General features: G+C 52.9%; 1 protein-coding gene and 1 non-coding gene across 2 annotated transcripts in view; both read right to left on the bottom strand.

The window, feature by feature from the left end:
- Positions 1 to 11165, bottom strand: part of SLC9A1 (solute carrier family 9 member A1) — a 49135-nt gene that overhangs the window by 13350 nt on the left and 24620 nt on the right. The window lies entirely within an intron of this gene.
- TRNAE-UUC (transfer RNA glutamic acid (anticodon UUC)) lies at positions 1269 to 1341 on the bottom strand. The gene has a single exon. It is a non-coding gene; the product is annotated as a tRNA-Glu (tRNA).

Raw genomic sequence — 11165 nt, 5'->3', positions numbered from 1 at the left:
GCCTCGCGTGCTTCCCTGCTGAGCCCAGAGAGCTGCTCAGGAAGCCGACAGCAATACATCACTTTTGCATGTGAGACAAAACCTGTTTGCCACCCTGTTTCTAGCCCAATTCCACCCACTTTAAAGACAGGGCAACTGAAGCTCAGAAAGGGGAAGGGACCTGCTCAAGGCCACACAGCAAATCAGTAGCAGAACCAGGACAGAACCCAGGTCTGACTCAGAAGCTCCCATCAAATTCTGCAGTTCTCTAAGTCAACCCCTCCTTCCTCCCCATTAAGGCATAAAATGCCCCTCTGCTTGAGACCCATCAACTATCTCCCCAAGCCAGGTCCTGACCAGCAGTAGCAGCAGGCCACTCTCTGCAGCGGGACCCCTTGGTTCCAAACCCAGAGCTGGGAGGTAGCAAAAATCCCTTTCAGAGAGGGCACCTCTCAATGCTATGGGTTTGGCCATGGGTTTTTGGTTTGTTTTGGGTGAGGAGGTGGGTGGAGAAGACCTGGGCATCTAGCTGCATGTCAGGCACATAACCCCCAAGGTCCTCTTGGTTAAGAGGGTCTGCTTGACACTTTGCTCAAGGTGAAAGCTCTTGCTCTCTTCCCCTCCTTAGCCTGTAAGCTCTGTGCAGGCAGATTCCATATCTGTTTATGATTATATCTCCAGGGCTGGGGACACAGTAGGCACTCAACAAGTATCTACTGATCTGAAAATGCAAAGGGCTTGGCCAGGACCCACATGATTCCCGATAACCTGTTTGGCCAGGTCTCTGCTCTCTTCATCCCTGAGAACCTTGGGAAGGAAGAGGAACATCCCTCCCCATGCCCAAAGCCCTCCTGCTCTCAGGTACTGATCTGGGTGGTGCCAGTACAGCTACAATTTAAGACTCAGTACACTATCTGGCCCAGAACCTTGTCACAGCGCCAAGTACCCAGGAGATACTCAAAACATGTTGGAAAAAACGCATCTCCATCCTAGGCCAGGAGACTTGAAAACAGACCTGACCAAAAGTCACCTCTTAGCTAAAAAGGCCCCCTCCCCTGTCCCGTCTTTGAGCACCCTTCAGTAACCCTCAGTGTACACCCGGCTGGTACACTGGGAAAGGTAGGTCAGGTTGAGTCTGAGTCTCCCTTGATCACTTGCTAAAAGGTTAAAGTCCAAACTTTCAGCACTGCCTCCATCATCTGGTCTTGCTGATGTCTCAAGCTCCCCGCTCCCCACTGTCAATTTTTTTTTTTTTTTTTGGCCACGCTGTGCAGCTTGCGGGATCTTAGTTCCCTGACCAGGGATCGAACCTGGGCCCACGGCAGTGAAAGCACCGAGTCCTAACCACTGGACTGCCAGGGAAGTCCCCCCACTGTTTATTCTTATGTTTCAACCTTGACAAATTCCTTGCAAATGAGCTACGTCCTTTTGCCCGCAGAACTTTGCGTAGTCTAGTTTGCCTCTCCAGAACACCATTCCTGTACCTCTATCTCCCCACCATGTGTGGCTGACACCATATCCTTGGGGAGACAGGACAGCATGTGAGTTTGGGGAAGCCAAACCCAGCCAGCTGGCCTCCACACCCCTACCCCCCACCCCTGGGAGCTAAGCACCAACGGCTGCCTCAGGAGGAGGCACAGTCTAAAGAGACAGCCCAGGGCAGGTGGAGGACAGCTTCCACCTCCACCTAGCATGTTAGGCTTTGAAACTGCCTCACCGCCCTCTCTGCCATCATCCAATCCACAGAGCTTTCCTGGCCCCAGGAAGTGCCAGACAGTGCACGGAGACCCAGAGACAAATAAGCCACAGCCCCGGAGTGGGGGTGGGGGGTTGGGTGTGTGTGTGTGTGTGTGTGTGTGTGTGTGTGTGTGTATTTGTGTGAAACAAGCCAAGAACAATAACATGAAGAATGTTCATTACTCCTAAAGGTGCATCAGGAGCCAGGCCCTGAGCAGGGAGCGTGGCACATGTCACCTCTTTAGTCCTCACAACAGCCCTGTGGGATAGGTATTGTCCCCATTTTGCAGAAGAGAAAGCTGAGGCTCCGGCAAAATTCAGTAGCCTCCCCAGAGTCTAATGGAGGAGTTTGACTCTAGCTCAGAGCATCTTACTTTCTTCAAATAAGCCAGCCCCCAGAGTACCTGGGGCTGGAGCCCTGCTCCCGGAGCAGACCCTCCCAGGTCTTCCTGTGTTGGCCCCGCCTCTCCCAGGCTGGGGAGGAAGGTCTGGGATCCACTTTGGCTCCTGGCCTGTGGGTAGGCGGCACATTACTGGAAAGCAGCTTCAGGGGGAGGGGGTATATTCTGTCATCAGCACGGTGGAAGGGGGCCTGAGGGCCTGTTCCGGAGTGTCCCTCTCCCAAGGCCCTGCCTCCACCCTGTGGAGCTCCCACCCTGTACCCTTGAAGAGTCCCCTCAAAGCGCAGGAAGCTTGCTGACACTGAGTGAGGTGAAAGGGGGACAGTTGGGTTCCTGGTCCCCTCACAAAGGCCCAGCACTGAGGCAAGACCCCAAGATGCCAAGAAATGAAGGCAAAACTTCCAAGGCTCGAACTTGTGGCAGTGGTGATGTCACCAGGATGGAATCGGGGGTGGGGCAGAGGCAGTTAGAATCAGATCCAGCTCCGTGAGAGGTGAAACAGACCTTGGAGACCATCCAAATCCTCCATTACACGATTGGGGAAACTGAGACTCAAAGGAAAGCGGTGACCTGTCAGTGGTCACGACCAGTCCCACCACGAGAACCCGTGAAGCTCCAAGTCCAGTGATCGCTCAAGCCACGTGGCCCCCTTCAGGAGCACCCAGGCCTCCCAGGGCAAGGACAGGAGAAGGTGTGGAATTCAACATCCCCGCCATGGGGCAAAGCCACTGACACAGGTTGGGGCTGGCCTGCCTTTGATGTGAAGAGGCTGGGGGAGGGGAGACGTGTTTCTCACTCTGTCCAGTGTAGGTGGCAGTTGGGCGAGTGGGGGCACTGTGGGAACACACACACACACACATACATACTCACACACACTCTCACTCTCTCTGACACACACACTCGCTTTCTTACACACACGCGAACACAATCACCCATATTCTTGCTCTCTCTGACACACACACGTAAACGGAACAGGCACTGGACTAAACTTCATATTGACGAGGGGCTCCTGGCCCTCTGCAGCCTCTCTGCTCTCCACCATGAGAGCATTTTATTTACAGCTCCTCAGACTGTCCCCATCTGCTGAGACTGGCGCAGTGGAGCAGGCAGGCGAGGCTGTCCCACATCACCCTTGGTTGCCGGGGTGACCAGACACCCCAGTCCCACTTCCCGAATCTTTCCCCTGCCCTGGCGGTCAGAGGAGAGTGCCGGGAAGAGGGGCCTCCTTGGCCCACCAGTGCCGGGTCACCAGGGACCCAGGGGCACACGATGGGCTCTGCCGCCCTAGTTCCAGGCCTGAGGACTGCTCTGGGGCTGCAACTCGGCCAGGTCCCGAGGGGTTCCTGGTTGCACAACAATTCCGTTTCTTTAACTCCCTCTTCAACTGCCCCAGCAACCAGTCTCAACTACAGTAATGAAAGGTAAATACCTCCCAAGGAAAGCCTGGCACTCTATAGTTTACAGCAATGTGCTGACACGTCTAACTTACTTGCACCTCACCAAGCTCTGGGAAGTCACAAGTACCATCCCCTCATTTTAGAGATGAGGAAACTGAGGCACAGAAAGGTGAAGCAACTTGCTCAAAGTCAAGTGGTTGGTAACTGATTCAAATCCAGGTAGTCTGGCTCCAGTCTGTGTTCTTAGCCACTCCCTACATTATCCCTGGTTTTATTCTCATTTTGTTTCTAAGGGGAGCGTCAGAACCCAGGACTGAAGAGCCCCAAAGTGGTTCCCAGGGTGCCAGAGGTGTTTCTTGCCAGGAGCTCTTCTCCAGGGAAGTCGTGCCACGCTCCTCTTCCACTCTAGAGGCCCAGGAAAGACCTTGGGGAATCTTTCCCATCTTTTAAGCCTGCCGCCTCACTCCCCAGTTAACTCAGCCAGAAGGGGTCAGTCTTCTCCTAAACTCCTAGGGTAGGAGGAGGGAATTGTCAGATGGCTCAGCCCCTGCCTGCCTGGTCTGTATTCAGCTCCGGTCTCCACTGGGGCCTGAGGGTTCTTTGGGGTAGGAGGGGCTCTGATTGTTCTTGAGTCAGATTCCCCTCAGTGTTGATTCTTCCCACCATCAACGTCCGCTCTGAGGACCGGGGAGAAAGATAAACCAGACGCAGTTGGCGGCGCCTCAGTAGGTTTGCAGCCAGACCGGCAGAGACAAAGATGTGTGGCGCTCGCCACTCTGCCCTTGGTTCCAATCAGGGTGTAGCCACTGACTAGCTTGGTGGCTTGAGCAAGTTACATCTCCTAACCTCAGTCTCCCCATCTGTGTAAAAGCCTATTTCAGAAGGTTTCTGGAGCACAAGAGGACATAATCAGGGCAAAGGATGCCAAACAATGCTGGCCTCAATGCTGGCAAAAAGCAGTGACTGCTATTATTATTATAACCTTCAACACCCAGGTATAGCATGAATCACTCTAGTTATCATGACCTGCTGGTGCACACTTGTCCATCACTTAGGTGTTAAGCTCCCTAAGGGTGGGAACTTTCTAGAGTCAGCTGGGTCTCCAGCTGCCAGCATAGAGTAGGCATAGTAACTATTTGTGAATTGAGATAAAACTGACTTTCAGATGTGAAGTGTGGGTAAAAGGAAGGGGGCTCTGAAATTTCAAGAGTAGGTGATGCTCCCAGAGCAGGGACCATCTGAATTGGGCTTTGAAGTTTACCAGAGAGAGAAGCAGGAAAAAGGCCTTCTAGGGTCTGTATTCTTTAAAGACCCCAGCATAAGTACCCTGCACGTAGCAAATGGATGTATGGGTAATGAATGAATGAAAAACAAGGAAAGAAAAAGACAAATAGGAAGGCTTGACTCCGCCAAGCCTTTGCCAATATCCAAATATGAGTGTTGCTGAAAAGATTAAATGAGATGGTGTATGTAAAACACTGAGCACAATACCTGTTACATTTCTCTTTGACTCTTGGTTCCTCCTCTGTCACTGGGGTAACGACTGACCTGGTCACCCAGTCACCAGGGTGGCCGTGTCACTGAGATCATTTATCTAGAGCTCCTGGCCCACAGGAGTCACCCAATGAGCGACAATTTAAAAAAAATGTAAACTAACAGTGCCCACTCAGTAAGACTATATCTGATCATGATTCACTTTAAGATACAATCTCCAGCACAGAAAAGGAGAAAAACACTTACTGGACACTTAGAGTGTCTGATGCAAGGCTTTTACATATCTCCTCTCATTTCATCTCATATCCTGACCCCCATTTGATAGACGAAGAAACTGAGGCTCAGAGAGGTGAAGTGACTTCCCCAAGGCTACCCAGCTGGGAAGTGGCAGAGTCAGAATTAGAACCCAGGTCTCCTAGTTGCCAGTTCTTTGTGCCAGGCTGCATCAATGAAAACTAAACGTGTGAGCACCAACAGGAAGAGAATTCAAGTCTGCAGTATGCCTCCCCTGCAAAACAGCCAAAAATAAATCTGTTCCCAGTACCTGGAGAAGAACTGTTCCCCATGCTGGTGGAGTCAGTCTCTCTCTGTGCCTCTTCCCATCACTCTTCCAAATGGTACCTCTATCTCTTGCCTGTTTCAACCCACATCTCAGGGAGACAGGGTCCCACCCTCCGGGAACATCGAGTCTGGGTGGGAAATTAGCTAATAAGCTAGCTGAGAACACAACAGCATACGCTGGGCCACCTGAGGCAAGGGGAAAAGAGGCCAGGAGGTCAAAACCTGGGTTTGAGGCCCAGCTCTGCCCTTTAGTAACCAGGAGGCTTGGGCAAATCATTACACCACAGACGACCTCAGTTTCCTCAGGTGTCGACAAGTGAGAATCAAGGGACTGGATACAGAAGCACCCGTACATTGTGACGTGGCAGACAAACTTCAGAGATGATTGATAAAGGGGAGGTAAGGACAGAAATGCCACATGGGCCGGAGGGCAGGGGGGACAAGGAGACTCGAAAGCAGTAAGCAGAGTGATGCTGTGACTGCCGGGCCCTCTCGGAGACCTGGCAGGAGAAGCTGTGATCAGGATTCCAGGTTCGTTAACCCTTAGCACTTAACCTCCCATCCCTATCAACCCCTGTCCTCCAGTTGCTAGAAGTCCCCAAACCCCATCTCTGTGCACACAGAGGGAAATCCTTCACCTTGAACTTCTACCCACCTTTCAAAACCCAGCGCAGGTGTCACCTCCTCTGGGAAGCCTTCCCTGAACCCCCAGGCTGAGTCAGGTGCTCTGCAAACTGAGGAATGAGAGCTCTGTAGCTGGTGTTCTAGTCGACTTGGCAGCCCAGCACACGGGGCTGGCACTAATCTTGTCGAATGGATCTGAGGTGGCTTTCCAAATATCCAGAGCCCCATGAAAATAATGCTCAGGATGAGTGGGTTAAGGGAATGATGGAAGCTTCCTAAAGGATGTGGAATTGAAGTTGGGTCTGGAGGGCAGGGGGCTGATGGGGGAAGAGTGAACAAATGCACAGAGAGGGCGTCTCAAAAGCCTTCCAAGGACCCTGAGGCCTCCAGCCAGCCTGGAAATGAGACTGGAAGTGAGGAAGGTGCTGGCACACAGCTGGAGGAGGCAGGCATGTGAGGACCCAAGTCAAGGGGCCCAAGCTGATGCTGTGGGCCTCAGAGGGGCCCCTGACCTTCAGGCCTGGCCCTTGAGCCAGGTTCTACTCCTGCCCTGCCTTTCACTCCCACCAGACTTCTCCCTGGGTCTCAAGACCCATTTCAGTACCTGCTACTCCCCCTCACCTCACCCTGAGCTGGAACAGCAACTCTAGGTACCTAGTCCAGCCTCCCCAGTCACCCGAGCTCTCCATAAACATTTGCTGAATGAATTTCACTCCCACAGATTCTCCCCACCCCCCACAGGATAGATGCTGGATGGAGAGTCCCCATGCGGTGAGGTGGAGGATGACTCACGGAGGGGCGGGGAGGTAGGGACACGGACAGGGACAGGCAGTAAACAGCCTGTGTGTGTTGACAAGATACAGAGCTCCAGCAGGCAACGGCAGGCAGCAGACGTCTCCGCGCAGCCAGAAAGGGCAGCAGCTCAGGGGGGTGGGTAGGACCTCAGGCTCCAAAGACTCTCGTGGCTGGTTTGGGTCCCTGGCAGGGGACCATGTGATACACACTGGTTTCTTTTGATTTTTTTCAAAATGGAAATATATTACTTTGGTGATTTAAATGAAATCATGGTCATTTAAAACTTTTTTCCAAAAGTATATGAGTTCATTAAGTCAAAGGAGAATAATCCGCCAGTGATTCTATACCCATCTACCTGTTTCCTATACCCATTCTACAACCCCCTAACCCCCGAAACAGATTGATATATAAACTTCGAAGCTTTTCTGTATCTATAAGTTTAAAATTTTTGTGTAAATGGTGTATGCTACACACTGTGCTGTGAGTGCTTCTGTGGGGCAGAGACTGCGCTAAACACTTCACTGCAGCATCTTGTTCAATTCTCTCAACAACCCTACTGCAGTAGGTACTATTATTGTCCCCATTTTAAGGTGGGTAAAGAGGTCAGAGGGGTGACCACTTATGTGCCCCAGGGTCAGAGAGCCAGGGTTACTCAGCAGTGTTTCAGACCCAGGCTGACCCCACGCCCCCAGCCCCCAACCCCTGCCCCCTGTGAAGCAACCTCACTGTGTGTACGGCCTTGCCTGTGCCATCATGTATTGGATGGTCCCTCCACGATGGCATTAGGCTGAAGCGTGCTTCCTTATACTCTGAGATCCTCCACAGGGAGGCCTCAACTCTGTGGCTGGCAGTGAGACCAGAAGGCCTCAGCTTCTGCTTTCTCCTGACCCTGTGGTACCACTGGTATCAGAAAAATCTAAATCACATCCCTTTCAAAGGAGGCCTTTCTGGGCTCCCCAGATTTCAACCACAGAGTGCAGAGGAGAGGAAAGCACAGAATGCTTGAGCTGGAAAAGAACCTGACATCAGTCTGCTTTCAAGCCACCATCCCCTTCCTTTCCTGGTGCCCCAGGTATGCCACTCCCTAGCTCGGGCTCTGCCCTCCCTGCCCATCCCCAGCCCCAGCCCTGTCGTGACTCCTGCCAGACTGCTCTCAGGACTTACAGACAGCAGCAGGAGCTCCAAGCACCAGTCTGCCCCACACCTGGGGTGGGGAAGAAACAAGAGGTTCAATAATAGAGGTTCTATTTCCAGAAACCTTAGAGCCCTGGGAAGGCTGGGTTTTTCTTTTCCTTTTGGTGGGGGTAGTGTGTAGTGTTTGCAAACTCCAAATTTAAGAGAAAACTGAAATTGAGTATATACCAAATACCTGCTGTTCTTAATGTCCCAGCTGAGAGTCACTTAGCTTAGAAGCACAACAATGAACTAAATTCATTAGATATAACTTGAACTTGGTCACGATATCATCGTACTCAGATATAGAGAGGTGGAGTACAGAGAGGTGGCCGTAGGAAAGCAACACAAAGAGCAATTCTACCATTTCCAGGACAACAGCTGTGCAGAAAGCAAGTCCTGGCGCCCCATTTTCAGCTGCCGCACAGGAGGGAGGGGGAGCTGCAAAGAGAGAACAGGACTTAGGTGGTGCTGGCTGGGCGGGGAAGAGGGAACAGCATGCTGGGGAGGCATCTGGGGCCCCTTCTACCCCTCCCAGCTCAATTGGCTACAGAGTCTACTATGTGCTTCACAGCGTCTGGGGGTGGTGATGAAGAAGGGGTGCCTGGCACCCCTCAACTAGGTTTTGGTGACCACTCAGAAAGGCCAGAAAGACACTGATGAAAGAAAATGACTCTCAGAGGACAGAGCTTGGAGCGAGCCTGAGAAGATGGGGAGGCTTCCAGTGGGATGGGCGTGGGGTGACCCTGAGGCTGGTGTGTCTGGGTGTGCACAGGGTGGACCTGCAGAGTGGCAAGGGCACAGGAGCTGAACTCTCACTTCCCCACCCCCAAACCTGCTCCTCCTCCCACGGTCCCCGTCTCCCCAGCATCACTCAGTTGCTCAGGCCCCAAACCCTGGAATCATCCTGACTCCTTTCTTTCTCTCACAACCCATAACCCAATCCAGTGGCAAACACCGGATCTGGCTCCACTCACTCCCTTCTGGAGCTACTGGCCTCCTTGCTCTTCCCTGGATGCAAATATGATTCCACCCCAGGGCCTTTGCATTTGTTGGCTCCTCTGCCTGAAACATTCTACACTGAATACGTGGACGTGGATGGCAGATTCCCTCCCTTCTTACGGGTCCCTCCTCAGGGAGGCCTGCCCGTACCCTCCTATCCGCTTACGCTGCTTTATCATTCTTAAGAGCACTTATCAGTTCCTGACTGTTTGTGCTCATGGACGGTTCCCCTGACCCAGAATGCAAACTCCATCAAGGCAGACCGTCCCAGTCGCTGTCGTGTCCCTAGCACCTAGAGTTGTGCCTGGCACACAGTAGGCTTGCAATCAGTATTTGCTTAATGGATGATCGTCTTCTGCCTCAGTGACCTAACAAGGTTGTTGTGAGGACCACATGAGACCCAGACATGGGAGCAATGAGCAGACCCAAAGAGTCTGCTCACACCGTGTGGCTGGTTGGCCGTCTCCCGTCCAGACTGCTCAAGGGCAGGGACCCTGTCTTACTCACCGCTGACTCTCCAGCACTTAGCACAGAGCCTAGCACAGGGCAAGGGTAAAACTTGTTTGTTGAGTCTGCATGACTATTTGAGGGCAGAATTCCTGTCCTAATTTAACCTAATCTCCAGTGTTTGGCACTAAGCTTGTGTGCACTAAACACTAGCTGAACTGGCCTGAGTCTGAAGGAAGGGCTGGGGTTAGGGAGATACGGGGAAGGCCTTCCAGGCAAAGCCCCAGCGTCCGGAAAGGCAGGACAGGAGGAACGAGTGTGGTGTAGGCAGAGGACTTCTACTGGGCGTAAATGACAGTGAAGGCTGAAGAGGAAACCATCACTCAGATGGTCATAAAGCAGCCTTTTCTCTGGTCCTCACTAAAACCCAAGGCAGTAGACAACAGATGAGGAAACAGAAGTTCAGAGAGATCCAGACATGCACTCAAGATCACGGGTAATAGCAGAGCCAGGTCACAAAGCTGAGACCACTGACCCAGTCCAGGGCTCACCCAGGGCCAGACTGTGAAAGGCCTTAAGTAGCCTGGAGAGAGAATTCTGGGTCACCCTGGTGAGCCAGGCAGAACTGCTGGAGGGCTCTGACAGAGGAGGCGAAAAAGTCCTGCCTGCAAGCACCCTGGGGAGGGAGTCAGGGAGATGGTGCTGCCCCCAGGCTCAGCACCCTGGGGTGGAGTAGAGCTCTCCAACTGCCTAGCCATCAAGTCTAGGATCCAGGGGCAGCCGGCACTGCTTCCTGCAGATTCCAGCAGGTGGACAAGCCCAGCCTCCATCTCACCTCCAAATGCCTGCAGAGACCAGGAAGCAACATTGGGAGAGGAAAAGGGCCTGAGCCAAGCCCAGGGTGGGGATCAGGAGATCCGGATTCCAGTCTAGATCCTGCCACCACCTCACTAGGTGCTTTGAACAAGCCCTTGCCTTTCTCTGGCCTCAGCTTCCCCATCCTCAGAGGCATGTTGAGAGCCTTTCCAGCTCTGACATCTGACCGATGAGCCCTGCTCATGGACAAAGCTGGGGCTCTGTAATACCGTCTCTGTCCATGCCAACAAGCATGATGTCTGGGCCCAGGACGGTCTTCATGCAGAGCAAGACTGCACAAGCAGCATGGGGCAGTGTACAGAGTCCTGGTCTGCCAACAAGGGAGTTGGCTTCTGTTCTGAACTTGAACTTCTCTGTGATCTCTGGCAAATCACAGTACTGCCCTGAACCCCACTTCCTTCCCCTCTAGCATGGGGATAAAGCAATACCGTGGCACAGGGTGGCTGTGAGAAAGAGGAGGGAATGGAGGTAGAAAGACTGAGAGGAAAATGAAACAAACACCCAGAGAGCTGTGGCAATCACTGTGACGACTCCGCTTCCAAGGAAGATGCGGAGGGAGGGATGGGACGGCAAGGGGCCTCTCTGCCCCTGGGAAGCAGGCCATGTCTGCCCTCCAGGACTCAGCCTATTGTGTGGCCCAGCATGGCTGCCACCTGACTTGGGTTCCACAAGAGCACAG

Source organism: Lipotes vexillifer, unplaced genomic scaffold, assembly GCF_000442215.2.
Source record: "Lipotes vexillifer unplaced genomic scaffold, Lipotes_vexillifer_v1.1 scaffold496, whole genome shotgun sequence".
Lineage (NCBI taxonomy): Eukaryota > Metazoa > Chordata > Mammalia > Artiodactyla > Lipotidae > Lipotes > Lipotes vexillifer.
Note: the sequence above shows the minus strand (reverse complement) of the source record. Positions and strands in the feature narration are given on the sequence as shown.